Source organism: Gopherus evgoodei, chromosome 13 (assembly GCF_007399415.2).
Source record: "Gopherus evgoodei ecotype Sinaloan lineage chromosome 13, rGopEvg1_v1.p, whole genome shotgun sequence".
NCBI classification, from domain to species: Eukaryota; Metazoa; Chordata; order Testudines; family Testudinidae; genus Gopherus; species Gopherus evgoodei.
In genome coordinates this window covers 33,969,648-33,982,747 of record NC_044334.1, presented here as the reverse complement: position 1 = coordinate 33,982,747, position 13,100 = coordinate 33,969,648, and the positions used below count along the sequence as shown (strand labels likewise).

General features: G+C 53.7%; 4 non-coding genes across 4 annotated transcripts; 3 read left to right on the top strand and 1 right to left on the bottom strand.

Annotated features, from left to right (window-relative positions):
- Positions 1 to 365: 365 nt before the first annotated feature.
- Positions 366 to 437, bottom strand: TRNAQ-CUG. Its single transcript has one exon. It is a non-coding gene; the product is annotated as a tRNA-Gln (tRNA).
- A 2,800-nt stretch (positions 438 to 3,237) lies between these two features.
- Positions 3,238 to 3,310, top strand: TRNAF-GAA. Its single transcript has one exon. It is a non-coding gene; the product is annotated as a tRNA-Phe (tRNA).
- Positions 3,311 to 10,827: 7,517 nt separating this feature from the next.
- LOC115661248 lies at positions 10,828 to 10,942 on the top strand. The gene has a single exon (XR_004003055.1). It is a non-coding gene; the product is annotated as a U5 spliceosomal RNA (small nuclear RNA).
- Positions 10,943 to 12,069: 1,127 nt separating this feature from the next.
- LOC115661252 lies at positions 12,070 to 12,268 on the top strand. Its single transcript, XR_004003059.1, has one exon. It is a non-coding gene; the product is annotated as a U2 spliceosomal RNA (small nuclear RNA).
- Positions 12,269 to 13,100: the final 832 nt, after the last annotated feature.

Genomic DNA, 13,100 nt, shown 5'->3' with positions numbered 1-13,100 from the left:
AGGATGAGGGGTTCATGATGCACGAGGGGGCTCAAGACTGGGGCAGAGGGATGGGGGCGTTGGAGTGGCTCAGGGCAGCCTGCCTTGCCTTTAGTAGTGGCGGGCACTAGGACCCTGGGGCAGCAGACAGCAGTTCTGCTCAATATCCCTCTACTCCAGTAGCAGGAACAGGCAGGGGACAGGCGCACGCTGCTTTTTGTCAGGCAGGGACGCAGCGCAGCAGGGGGGGAGGGAGGGGTGCCAGGGCCAGGGGAAGAGACCCAACTCCAAATATTGCTGGAGCAGGGCCCCCAGCCCTAAATATTCCTGGAGCCCAAGCACCACAAATGTATATAACCTGCCGCCTATGACCACAAGCCAACACAAGATCCCACTGAGATTTGAACTCAGATAACAGGATTCAGAGTCCTGAGTGCTGCCCATTACACCATGGGACCAGCTTGTGCTGCCTTCTCTGCACATCGGTGACCCTCATGGGGCTGGCTTGTGTAAGGGGGCTCTTGGCCCTTTACTAAAACTTAGTGTGTGTGTGTGGGGGGGGTTGGTTGGCTAGTTCCCAGCACCAATAGAAGGGGGAAGGATCAATGGGAAATCAGGACCCTGAGACTGACAGTCCCCAGGGACAATGGGGAGAGGCCAAAGCTCCAAGTTAGCTGCACTGACAGGCCAGGCAGTGTAATGAGGGAGTCACCAGGCCAGGGGGTCCCATCCTCCATGTGAGCTGGAACTGCCTGGGCGAGAGTGGGGCAGAGCTAAGGAGAGAGCAGGAGCCCGAGAAGAGCCGGGGAGCAGAGCTGTGCAGGTGTAGTGCCAGAAACTGCTGCATGTAGGAATTTGCAACCTGTAGCAGTTACTGATACCTGAGGTTGTTCTTATTTGCTGACTTGTCCTAATTGGCTAAAACTTGACAGTGGTTTCTCTAGCAAAGGCCAGTCCCTGGCCCCTTGGTCCAGACATCCTCCTTCATATCAGGCTAGGGTGACCAGATGTCAAAGATGAAATATCGGGATGCAGGGGGCGGAGCAAAAAAATAAGCCGGAGGGCCCCCCCGCCGCCAAGCGGCAGTGGCACAGCCCCATCTCCAACCAACTCTCGGCTCCAACTCCCGCTATACCCCCATTTCCCCCCTCCCCTCACTCCTGGGCCCAGCCTGGGCTCCGAGCTCTGCAGCCAAGCCATGATCCGGGCCCCTCCTGCAGCTCCTGGGCAAGGGGTGAACCAGGCAGCTCCCGGCAGGAGTGTGTCCACCCCACTTGTGTCTCCGCCCCCTGCCCACCTGGGCCCTGCCTGCTCTGTGCTGCCCCCAGCCCCACTGCGCTGCCCTGCAGGCTGCAGGGCTGGAGCAGCTTCCGTGCTGTGCTCCCGGCCATGGCCATGGCCCGTGTGCAAACCTGGGAGGGAGGAAGAATGCCACATGCTTGGGGAAGAGGCAGGGCCAGGGCGAGGATTTGGGGAGGGATCCAATGGGGGAATGAGGGGGCAGAGTTTGGGTGGGGCAAGTATCCCTCCAGACTATGCCTGTGTGCCAGAGAAGAGGACAAAGTTATTTATTTGTCCAGGGTCCCGAGCCTGTGTGCCAGAGAAGAGGACAAAGTTATTTATTTGTCCAGGGTCCCGACCAAACATCAGTCGGGACGTGGGACAAAGAAGCAAATATCAGGACAGTCCCGATAAAATCGGGACGTCTGGTCACCCTACATCAGGCTTCAAGTTGAGAATCATTTCCCATTCCCGCACTGTGGGAGGGGAGACTTTTAAACGCGCTCTCTGTGCGATTGCACATGGCTAAGCAAAGAGAACAAACCCCAAATCCCCCCTGTGCTTTGGGAGCCAGGTTTGCGGTGGAAATACTGTAGTTCAGATGACTTCAAGCCTAGGCATTGTGATTCTTTACCAGTTTCTCTGGTATTGGGGCAATTTGTCACTCTCAGCTGTTATGGCTGAGTGGTTAATATGTGGGAGTTAAAATCTAATAGGGTTTCCCTGTGCGGGTTTGAATCCTGCTCACAGTGAGGTCTGTGTTTTAGCCAGTCTCTCACCTGGGCAACACCTCTGGGCAACCCCCTGAGACACTCTCAATTCTCTCCCCACCCCAAGTAAATCCTGTTCTGCTCCTTTCATAGAGATCCCTGGGACACCACCTCACACTGTGTCCCTGAGGGGTCAGGCAAACTCTCAGCACCTGAAGCCTCTGCCACTCACCTGGTGCCCCATAGATCAGCCATAGCCCTGGTTCTGCTCCTCTCTCTAGAGTACGAAGGAAGCCAAGTCAGCGACTCCATGGGAGCTATGGGGCTGCAGAACCAACAGATAAAAAATAGGTGCTCAGCACTGGCAGCCAGCTCCCCCCCCACACTACAGGCCTTGCTGACCTGCTCCTCTTCCCCTTCAGCACCTCCCACTTGCCAGTGATCAGCTGTTCAGTGGGGTGCAGGAGTCACTGGGTGGGGAGCACGGATGGGAAGAGTTGGGGGTGGGAGAGGAATGGGGCAGGAAGGGAAGAGATGGGACGGGACGGGACGAGGTGGGGACTTGGGGGAAGGGGTGGAGTGGGGGCAGGACCTGAGGAGGAACGGAGGGGATTTGTTGCAGACCCCAGACCCCTCTAGGGCCGGCCCTGAAGGGAAGCACTGATTATCACAGTGACAATACAACTGACCACCATTGCAGAGGAGGCTGAGGGAGATCCGCACTCATCAGGTCTCTTCTCTCCCCCACGGTGAGCCAGACACTGCTCTCTCCTGGCTCTCACTCTAGCAGCTGGACACTAAGGAGCCATTTCCCCACAGGAAGTGCATTGAGTGCCCCTGTGGTGCTGGGGGGGCTGGTGCTGCTGCTGGCTCTGGGGCTGGCAGAGGGGTTGATGTCTGCACAGACTCTCAGCTGCCAGGCCGGAGGGGGCACTTGGGACCTTACCAGACTGGCTCAGTGAAGACGGGGGGTTGACAGAGCAATACAGACGCTCTCCAGAGCACGGAGCAGCATCCGCCCATGCAGCCAGGCAATGAGCATTTCCCACAGCCTGGAGCCGAGGGGGAGGCGGCAGCTGCTGTTCCAGCTCCTGGGGGACAGGCCCTGTCAGCCAACAGACACTTCTTACTCACCACAGCTAATGGTGCTGGGTTCCTCCGGTGGGGGTGTGGAGCAGCCTTTTGTTTTCCTGTCCTTTTTGTCTGCAACTGCTGACAAAAACATCCCAGACAGAGAAGCAACAGGCCAAAATGTTCTCATGCAATTGCCAAAGTAGCTCAGTTAGGAGAGCGTTAGACTGAAGATCTAAAGGTCCCTGGTTCAATCCTGGGCTTTGGCAGGCCCTGTCATTCCTCTTTGTGCAGGGGTGGCTTGTTTTCTGGGAGCACAACAGTGTCTGCACCCAAGGTGAGTTCCTGAGCTTGGGCTCTGCAATAGGAAAACAGAGAACAGGCTTCTGCCCCTAGTTGGCCCACCTGACCCTTAATAATGAGAACTGTCTTTCCCAACATGGTAGGAAGAAAGTGAGGCAGAGTAGTCCTCAGGAATGGTGCCAGAGGGCTGCTGGGCAGTGACAGGCAGGGATTGGGGATGGAAGCTCCTCTGTGCAGCTCAGCAAGGGCAGTACCAGGGAAGGGGCATCTGTAAAAGTGACCCCACACACCTCTCCTCCTCAGGGCACCTAGAGCAGAGGCAGCTGGTGCTGATGGCTCCAAGGGAAGGCTTAAAAGCCACAGAGCAACTGAGGTCAGGGCTAGAGGAGGGCAGGACCATGCCTATGTGTGGCCTTCAGACAGGCACAAGAACACCCTGCCATGCCAAACACCCACTGAAGGTCACCAGCACGCAGGGAAGCTGCTAGATGCTCTGTGGATAACATCACAAGCTGGTAGGAAAGCAGGGCCAGCCCCCATGGTGGGGCCTCTGACTGCTCCCAATCAGGGTGCTCACTTTTGCAGTGGGGCAGGAGATTTTACCCCAAGAGGCTTTTCCTGAACTGGCAAGAAGTAGAGAAACACCCAGGCTCTGAAGACGCTATGTAGCAAGTAGCCTCCAGCACAGGGACAGGCGCACACGCTGGCCTGGGCAGCCGCCCATTTTCTTTGGCAAACCAGGAAGGGCAAAGGCTAGACTGGAAGCACTTGGGTCTCATGTCCCAGCCTTTGTGATGCCCACCTCCCAACTCCTTCCCAGGGCTCTAGCTGAAGCCAGAGGATTGGCCTGAGCAGCCAAGAAGAGGTTCCAGTCCTGAAGGGAGCAGGACTTTCAGCACAATGGTAGAACTGCAGAAACACAACCACCAAGGGACTCAAGCCCTCAATCTTCTGATCCACACTCAGACACCTTATCCATTAGGCCACATGGTAACACACAAAAAAACACCTCCAAGCACTTCTTTGGAAAAGTCGGACATTGTGTTTCTCAGGTCATCTACTGAGGAGGGCCGAGACTCTCTGGGCACAAGAAGTCGAGTTCCCAGCAACACGTGAGACTTAATTCTATGGAGCCAGGTGCAGGGCTTTGGCAGGGAGGCTCAGGCATGGGGGGATTGAGGTGCAGCGGATGGACCAGCTGTCAAGGTGTGGAGATTTAGTCACACTGAGGCACAGGAGTGAGGAGGAGGAGGAATCCTGCTGACAGGCAGTGGATGTGCAGAAAAAGAGCAGGGGTTCCTGGGACTTTTTTTGCCTCTCTTTTGCCTACCTGCTAGCTCTTGGGGTGAACGGTGAAAATGGTCTCAACTAACTCAGTTGGTAGCACATCAGGCTCTTAATCTGAAGATCCAGGCTTCAAGCCGTTGTCTGGGCGCTCAGCTTTTAAGTGGCCTTGTGTGCCAGGAGCCAAATGATTCCTGGTGCTGTCCACCAGCCACATGCGGATTCCCAGAATCCATGGCCATTTCCTGGAAAGGTTCCTTTCCTCAGGAATCAGGAGAGAGGCCACATCCACAGGAGCAGGCCTAGAACAAGCAGTCTCTGGCTGGCAGGAAGTGCTGTGGGGCCAGGTGCTGAGAAAGCTCAGAGGGAGACCAGCAGAGATGAAGGGAAGAGAGACAGAGAAGCAATGAGTACAGAGGGGAAGTGTACAGGGGGTTCAGGTCCAGCTATTGTGGGGAACTTCCCTGGTTTATACATGACCCTGGTGTAATTGGCCAGAGAAAGGATCTGAGTCCCCACCCGCTTACCCAGAGGCCTGCCTGACCCCAAGGACGCTCTTTCTACTCTCACGTGTGGCAGAGTCCTCGTAACCCCAACAAGGCTGGGCCCAGGAATCCTGGGGGGCTTGACCCCCAATCTTGTCGTGCTCACTTGAACAGGGCTACAGTGTCCCCACTCTGGGGTACTCTCTCCACTCTGGGCACTTCCCTGACCCACTCATCATTGCATTGCATTGCTTCAAGCAAATACAATTTATTACACAGCAATTAATGTAAAACATAAGGAAAAATTAAAGGAAAACACATTACCCTGTTCTGTGGTGCAGGGAGAGCACAACCAGCATCTCTGGAGTGTCAGGGCAGGTCACAGTCTTTCCCTCACCTGTCCCAGGTCTCCTTCCCAGGTCCTGGCTGTGCTGCAGGGACACCACAGGCCAGACACTTGCTCTGGCAGTGGCCACATGCTCTAGGTGACAGGACCCTTGTTCCCAGTGTCAGCCCCCATGTAGGGGATATGATCCCCCCACCCCCGAAGGTCTGGCCTGCAAGGCCTCTTGATTGGTGGCATCTCCTTGTGCTGGGCCTTCTGCCCAGATTCCCTCTCACTCTCCCAAGCTGCCCACTGCACCCACCTCCAGCCCCAGTGCTGCTGTGGCTGTGCCTCCAGCTCCCTGTTCTGCTCCTCTCTCTGGCTCTGCTTGCTGCAGCTCTTCTCCCAGCACAGATCTGCCCCCTGGGCAACTTCTGTGGCTCATGCTGCTCCGGCTCAGTTCCTAGCATGGATCTGCTCTGGTTCTCCCTGGCTGGCGCAGCTCTTCTCCCCGCTTCTTCTTGGGCTCCTGCTTTCTCCTTAGCTGGGTCCCACTCTGGCCCAGGTAGTTCCAGCTCACACAGATGATGGGATCCCCTGCCCTGGTGACTTCCTCATTACACTGCCTGGCCTGTCAGTCGGGCTAACTTTGGAGCTTTGGCCTCTCCCCATTGCTCCTGGGGACTGTCAGTCTTAGGGTCCTGATTTCCTATTGATCCTTCCCTCTTCTATTGGTACTGGGAACTAGCCAACCAAAAACCCACTGAGCTTTAGTAAGGGGCCAACAGTCCCTTACACGAGATGGCCCCGTGATGATCACGGATGTGCAGAGACAGCAGCACAAGCTGGTACTATGGTGTAACAGGCAGCACTCAGGACTCTGAATCCTGCAATCTGAGTTCAAATCTCAGTGGGACCTTGTGGCAAATCCCTAGAGCTCACAGTGCTCAACTTCCCTGTTTCCAACTGGGTAAGAGCAAATCTTTCTCCTCCTGCTAGGTGACTTGCCCTCTAGAGCCCAGTTGTGAAGGCCATAATGGGTTGGGGCTCTAGAACTTACTACCTGGGTTGCTGATACCTGCAGTCCTGTGGTTTGACCAGCTGCTTGGGATTTTCACAACTTCTCCTGATGCCCACAAGTTTGGCCATTTTGCTTGCAGCCACATGTTGCCTCTTGTCCACATGGCGCTTGAAGGAAGGAGTGCCAGGGCCAGGCTTGATAGTCAGGGCTAGGCAGGATGGTGGAAGAGTCTCAGGCTGGAGCCTAACACACCTTTTCTGCTCTGGGCTCCTAGAGCAGAGGCGGCTGGTGCTGACAGCTCCAAGGGAAGGCTTAAAAGCCACAGAGCAACTGAAGGAGGGGCAAGACGAGGGGAGGACCATGCTTATGTGTGGCCAGCAGACAGCCACAAAGACACCCGGTCAGCCTGCTCCCTGGCATGCCAAACACCCACTGAAGACGTGCTTAATACACTCAGTGATCAGGAGGAAAACCTGTCAAAATGTGTGTGTGAGGAGAACTTGCTTGGCTTGGAAGGGAGTGAGAAAAAAGAGCGAGTGAAAAAAATAACCAGGGAGAGAGCGAGAGCGAGAAGAACATGGAAGGCAGAGAAAGAAATAAAGGGAGAGAAAAAATAGAAAAAGAAGGAAAGAAAGCAAGAGCATGAAAGGTAGAGGGGGGAAAAGAAAGCAAGAACATACAAGCAAGAGAAGGAAAGGAATGAAAAAGAACGAATGAACCACAAGTGCTAGTTGAAGGTGGAATGGGAGAGTCAGAGAAAGGACAGACTGACTCGTTAAGCAAGGTTGCACCCCAGATTCTCCATGTTGAGGGCACGAGCCCCCTATTTCCATCTTGGGCCTGCTTGGGGGGACCGTGCATAGGTTCCTATTGGCACCCCCATGCTCCGTGGAGGGGGGCAAGGCCCTCCATACCCTCAGGGCCACTGAAAGCGGGTTCAGGCCCAGTGAAATTTTTTTCAGGCCCCCCAGCAAGGTGGACTAGCTAAACAGGGCAATGAAGCCAGGGAAACTAGGCCTTGGGCCCTCTTCTGGACCACCGGGCCCCGGTAATTTGTACCGGCTTTTCCCCTGCATGGCAATGGTGGTGCACTCACGCACTGCCACGCCTTTTAGTATTGTGACTATTTATCTGTACAACAGCAGCACCTACAGAGAGTGGGGCAGAGTCAACCCCCTGTTGGGCCAGGCGCTGCCCAGACACAGCGAGAGACAGGCCATGCCCCAGAAAGTTTAAAGGCTCCATACCCAAAAAGTGGGAGGAGAAACAGAGGCCCAGGGTGACACAGCAGCACTGAGAGTGGAACCCAGGAGTCCTGGCTCCTCTTGCTCTAACCACTAGACCCCACTCTGCTCCCAGAGATGGGGCTAGAACCCAGGAATCCTGGCTCCCCAAAAGCGGGGGGAGTGGGGTCTAGTGGTTAGAGGAAGGGAGGCTGGGAGCCAGGACTCCTGGGTTCCATTTCCAGTGCTGGGATCAGGCACCAGTGCTCCAAGGATGTGCTTGGGGGCGGCACTCCAGCCCCTGCCCCCCCTTTTTTTGGAGAAGGGGGGCGCGCAAAAAGCCAGGAGCCAGCCCTGAAGCAGGATGTTCCCTGTCAGCTGAGGCTTTCAGGCTGAGCTGGAACTGACCCTGCAATTCTGGCTTCAGTCACAAGATGGCGCTCACGGCAGCCTGAGGTGCACAGGCTGGACTGCAGGTCAGGCTGCCCTGCGGCTGGGGAGCCGGAGCGTCACCCCGCCCCCCCGTAGGGCGGCTCTAGGCACCAGCAAAGCAAGCACCTGCTTGGGGCAGCCCATTTGCAGGGGCAGCATGGGAGCTGAGAACCAATAGGGGGCTCTGGGAGCTGTAGTTCTTTGGTTAGCTCCCTGCCTATAGAGCCAGCCCTGGAGCAGGGAAAGAACTACATTTCCCAGCATTCCCTTGGCCACTACCAACTGGAAAGGAAGGAGGGGGGCCTCATGCGGCAGCGCTGTGAGTGGAGAGTTGCCCTGTGAATGGCAGGAAGACCATATTTTAACATTCAGAAAACAGGGACACTCCGGGGGAGGGAAGCCCCACCCTGCCCCCATCCACTCCCTCCGACTGCCCCCCACAGAAACCCCAACCCATCCAATCCCCCTGCTCCCTGATCACCCCCTCCCGGGACCCCTGCCCCTAACTGCCCCTTGGAACCCCAGCCTGTATCTAAGCCTCCCTTCTCCTTGTCCCCAACAGCCCCCTCCTGAGACCCCCCCCAACTTCCCCCCAGGACCCCACCCCCTACCTGTCCCCTAACAAACCTCTGGGACTCCCATGCCTATCCAACCGCTGCCTGTCCCCTGACTGCCCCCCTGAACTCCTGACCCATCTACCCCCCCTTTCTCCCTGCCCCTGACTGCCCCCCGGAACCTCTGCCCCATCCAACACCCCCTGCTCCTTGGCTGCCCCCCTGGAACCCCATACCGCTTCTCCAACACCCCAGCCCCCTTACTGTGCCACTCAGACCAGCTTGTCTGGCTCCGTGCAGCTCCAGACATGGTGCCGCATACATACTGCCATTCTCCCCCGCAGAGCCCACAGCCCCCCCGACACACACACACACACACACACACACACACACACACACACACACACACACACACACACACACACACACACACACACACACACACACACACCACCTGCCTTCCAGATTTGAACACCTCAAAATTCAGAAGTGCTCAAGCTCAGTTTGGGCAGGTGTTACTTCATTTCTCCCAAATCAAATATACTGATCCACTGTAACTTGCTGTAGAAAAAGTAGGATAAAATTGAGCAAGAAATACTCCCCAGTGGTTATTAGGACTGGAATTGCTATTTTCAACAGCCATTGCCTTTTTTGGTTTGTTTGTTTGTTTAAAAGGAAGACAGTGATATTGCATTGGGAAATTCCCCATAGAAAGAAAGAGTGGAACAAAAGAATAATAAAGGCATCTCAACTTTTCCTCATTTATGGAGGACAGTCTTATAATATGCATCCAGATATCTTCCAATCACACAAGCTGAAAATTGTTCCACTTTACTGCACTTCTATAACCATGTGGGAACCAATCCTGTCTGTGTTTTTGCACATGCAAAATTCCTGCTGAATGACCTGCCCTGGAAGCGAATTACCAGTGACCCAGGGCTGCGGCGGAAGGAGGGTGCAGGTGGAGATGGGGGAGAGCCTAGGGCTGGGGTGGCAGGAAGTTGGGGGGGCACTGCTGGGGAGGAGCCCAGGGCTGGGGCAGCAGTGGGGTGGGGGGAGGGCACTGGTGGAGGGGAAAGGGGGAAGCCCAGCGCTGGGGCAGCAGGGGTGCATGTGTGGGGAAAGCCCAGGCCTGGGGCAGCAGGCAGGTGCGGGGTGGGGGGACCCTAGGGCTGGGACAGGGGGGCAGACTTTTTTTTGCTTGGGGAGGCAAAAAACCTAGAGCCGGCCCTGACCCCTTGATTAGGGGGCTGGAAGACATGACTTATGAGGAGAGGCTGAGGGAACTGGGATTGTTTAGTCTGCAGAAGAGAAAAATGAGGGGGGATTTGATCGCTGCTTTCAACTACCTGAAAGGGGGTTCCAAAGAGGATGGATCTAGACTGTTCTCAGTGGTACCAGATGACAGAACAAGGAGCAATGGTCCCAAGTTCGGTGGGGAAGTTTAGGTTGGATATTAGGGAAACTCTTTTTCACCGAGGAGGGTGGTGAAGCACTGGAATGGGTTCCCTAGGGAGGTGCTGGAATCTCCTTCTTTAGAGGTTTTTAAGGTCAGGCTTGACAAAGCCCTGGCTGGGATGATTTAGTTGGGGATTGGGTTGGACTAGATGACCTCCTGAGCTACTTTGCAGCAGAGGCAGACCAAGCAGCAAGTACAATGCGGGGTCGCACTCCGGCCGGCAGATAGAATCTCATGTCCGAGATCCTGGCTCCTGTTCCTTTGCAAAGTGTGTGCTTTTGCTCCGGATTTGAGCTGTGGGACAAGTGCCTCTGACTTCTCGTCCGGGCTCCATCCTCCATGCGCCTGGCCATCAGCGGGACTGTCTCAGGAGAGCAGCTTCCCCACCCCAACCGCATCCCAATCTCCGCCCAGCTGGGGAAGGAGCAGAGGCAGCCCGGAGAAAAGACTCCTTTGAGCCCCGGAGACGGCCAGAGCATCTTATTTGGATAACCACAGTGCATTGCCCACAGCGAAGCAAGTCCTGGTCAAGGGGCTGGTTTTGCTGCCTGTGTCCCCGGTTCCCATGATCCAACTCGGGCTGTCAATCGGTTCAATTCCATTTCCTCTAAAAGCTTTGCGGTTTAGCGGGCTGTGAGAGTAGTCACCCTGACTTGTGGTAGCATACGCGGTTGCCCTGGCAGAAACTCTGCTTCTTTTTCTTTTCTTTTTCTTTTCAGTTCGTATAAATCTTTTGCCTTTTACTACAGATTTCTGTGGAGAGGAGCATTTATGAGTTTGTACTCAATTTTTTGAGGCTTTGCTTTGGGTAGGCTGTTCCCTGTTGTGAAAAGAACAGAAGGATGTTACCTCAACTGGTGTCAGTGGCTCAAGCTTTTCTATTAGTGTATGAAAACAACTCAGAGCTCTGAAAATGACTGTATAGGATTTTTGGCCCCTTTTTTTTTTGAGCTCATTGTGTTAGTGAGATGGCTTCCTAGCTAGCAGGGGACTGTTCTGTGATGTGTATTCTGCTGGCTCTTGGTTTCATAAGTTTTTGGTTATCATGGTTGAAGAGCAGCAAAGAAATGCGTTGTTGTTTGTGTTAAGGTTTGGTTTGTCCTAAGAGTGTGTGGTTTGGAGTCATTTGTAACTCTTGAGTTAGTTATTGGCAACAGCTTATTTTTGGGTCCCTGAGTTGAAAGGCTGCTCTTGCAGATTTCAGTTTGTCATTGTTGGAAGGTCAGTTAAAGAACTGTTTTCTTAATCTAGTCCGTGAGGGTTCTTACGCCGCCCTCCTTAATATACCTTCCAGAAGGTGATTGCATGGTTTCCCTCGTCTCCCCACAGAAGAGAAATTGTCCATCCCTTTCCTGTTGGGAAAACACCAGTGTTTTCAAACGTTTTGCCCAGATGAGGGATAGTTCATAGGAGCAGAAGAGGAGGAAGGATGTGGCCCTTTGAGTCAGATTCCTACCTAGCGTTTAAGGCCAAAAGGAACCAGCCGATCACCTCAGAGGGACTAAGGGGCACCAATGCCCCAAATAGTGAGGAACTGCTTTGATGCAATTGAGTGTATGTTTGAGATAGTTGCGTGGGAAGGAGCAGAAAAGAGCATCGGGGCTGCGGAATAGCGCTTGCATAGGCTTTCTTTGCCCTGGTTTGCTGTAAGAGTTAACAGTGAGAGATTGGTAGTCATAGGTCAGTGGGTGGGTTTATGGAAATTAGGAGTCTAGAGGGGAAACCAGCGAGAGGAAGGCATCTGCAAGACTTGCCTGTCTTTGAACAGAATTGTGTGTTAAGGGTTCTTGCTTTGAATTCTTCCACTGGAGTCATTTCGGGGAACTGAGTCAGTCTCCCGTAGAGTTCCCTAGTTATGGTGTTTGTTGCGTGTCTGGGAGCTCGTCCTGGTGAGGTAGAAATGGGTGGGCGCGGGGGTGTGTGTGCGTGGCAGACGGTCAGCATTGCTTTTTGGCTCCCTAGAGCTAAGATCAAAACATAGTGTCTGTTCTTTGCAGTACAATCTGTGATATGTCTTTGATGTGAGGATTGTGTATTAGCTTGATTTTTGAAAGGAGAGGATTAGTTAGAACAGGAGCTTGCTTTGTCTACTCCATGCACGGATCTGGTAGTGTAGTGCTTCCAGAAACAGTGTATCTCCTTTTGGAGAGAACCTTCTGGTTAGAAAAACAGAAAAGAGTTAAACTGTGATGATCTTTCTTTCAAGCAGATTTTTTTGAAATAGCAGAAAAATCTGGTGTCTTTAGTGTTTTTGTTTCTTTATGATAAATACAATACACTTATGCTTTCTTGGGAGTTTTTTGTGAGTCTGCAGATGTGAGAGGTTCTTCTTTGTCTGGCTAGAGAATTATTTAAGAGGCTGGACACCTTCTTTCTGCTGTGAGTCTTTTCAACAGTATGAGGGACAAATGCTTTCCAGACTCTGGGTCTGTTGGGGAGATGGTTGGTTTTTTGTTTTTGTTTTACTTGGGGTGGGGGCTTGGTAATATTTGAGATTACATGTACATCAACAACTGCATGAGTTACACAGACTTCTCCCTACCCGACCGACGTTCTATGTATCTTGGTTCGTAAGATCGAGACAAGGTACTAGGTGTCGTGCTGCACCTGGCACACAGGGGCCCCAAGCCTGATTTTTTTTCCCCCCAAACCTACTGTAATCTAAATGCTAAATAATAACCCTTCACTTCTCATTATTGCCACCCTCACTATTGGAAAATCCCCAAAATCACAACAGTGACTTACAAATCATGAGAATTCTTTGTTTAAAAAATGTCAGGTGGGTTTATCTATCTTTCCCTTCCGGTTTTCTGAACCAGGCAAGCTAGAAATTACCTTTCTAGTGCAGCAAGAGCCCCAGAGAGCAGGAGCCCCCGGCGCCTGGGGCTGGCAGGCAGTGGGGTTCCTCACGGTTGTGTATTCCACACTTTGATCTCACCCACCAAGTATCAAGTGTGATCTCCTCAGGCACTA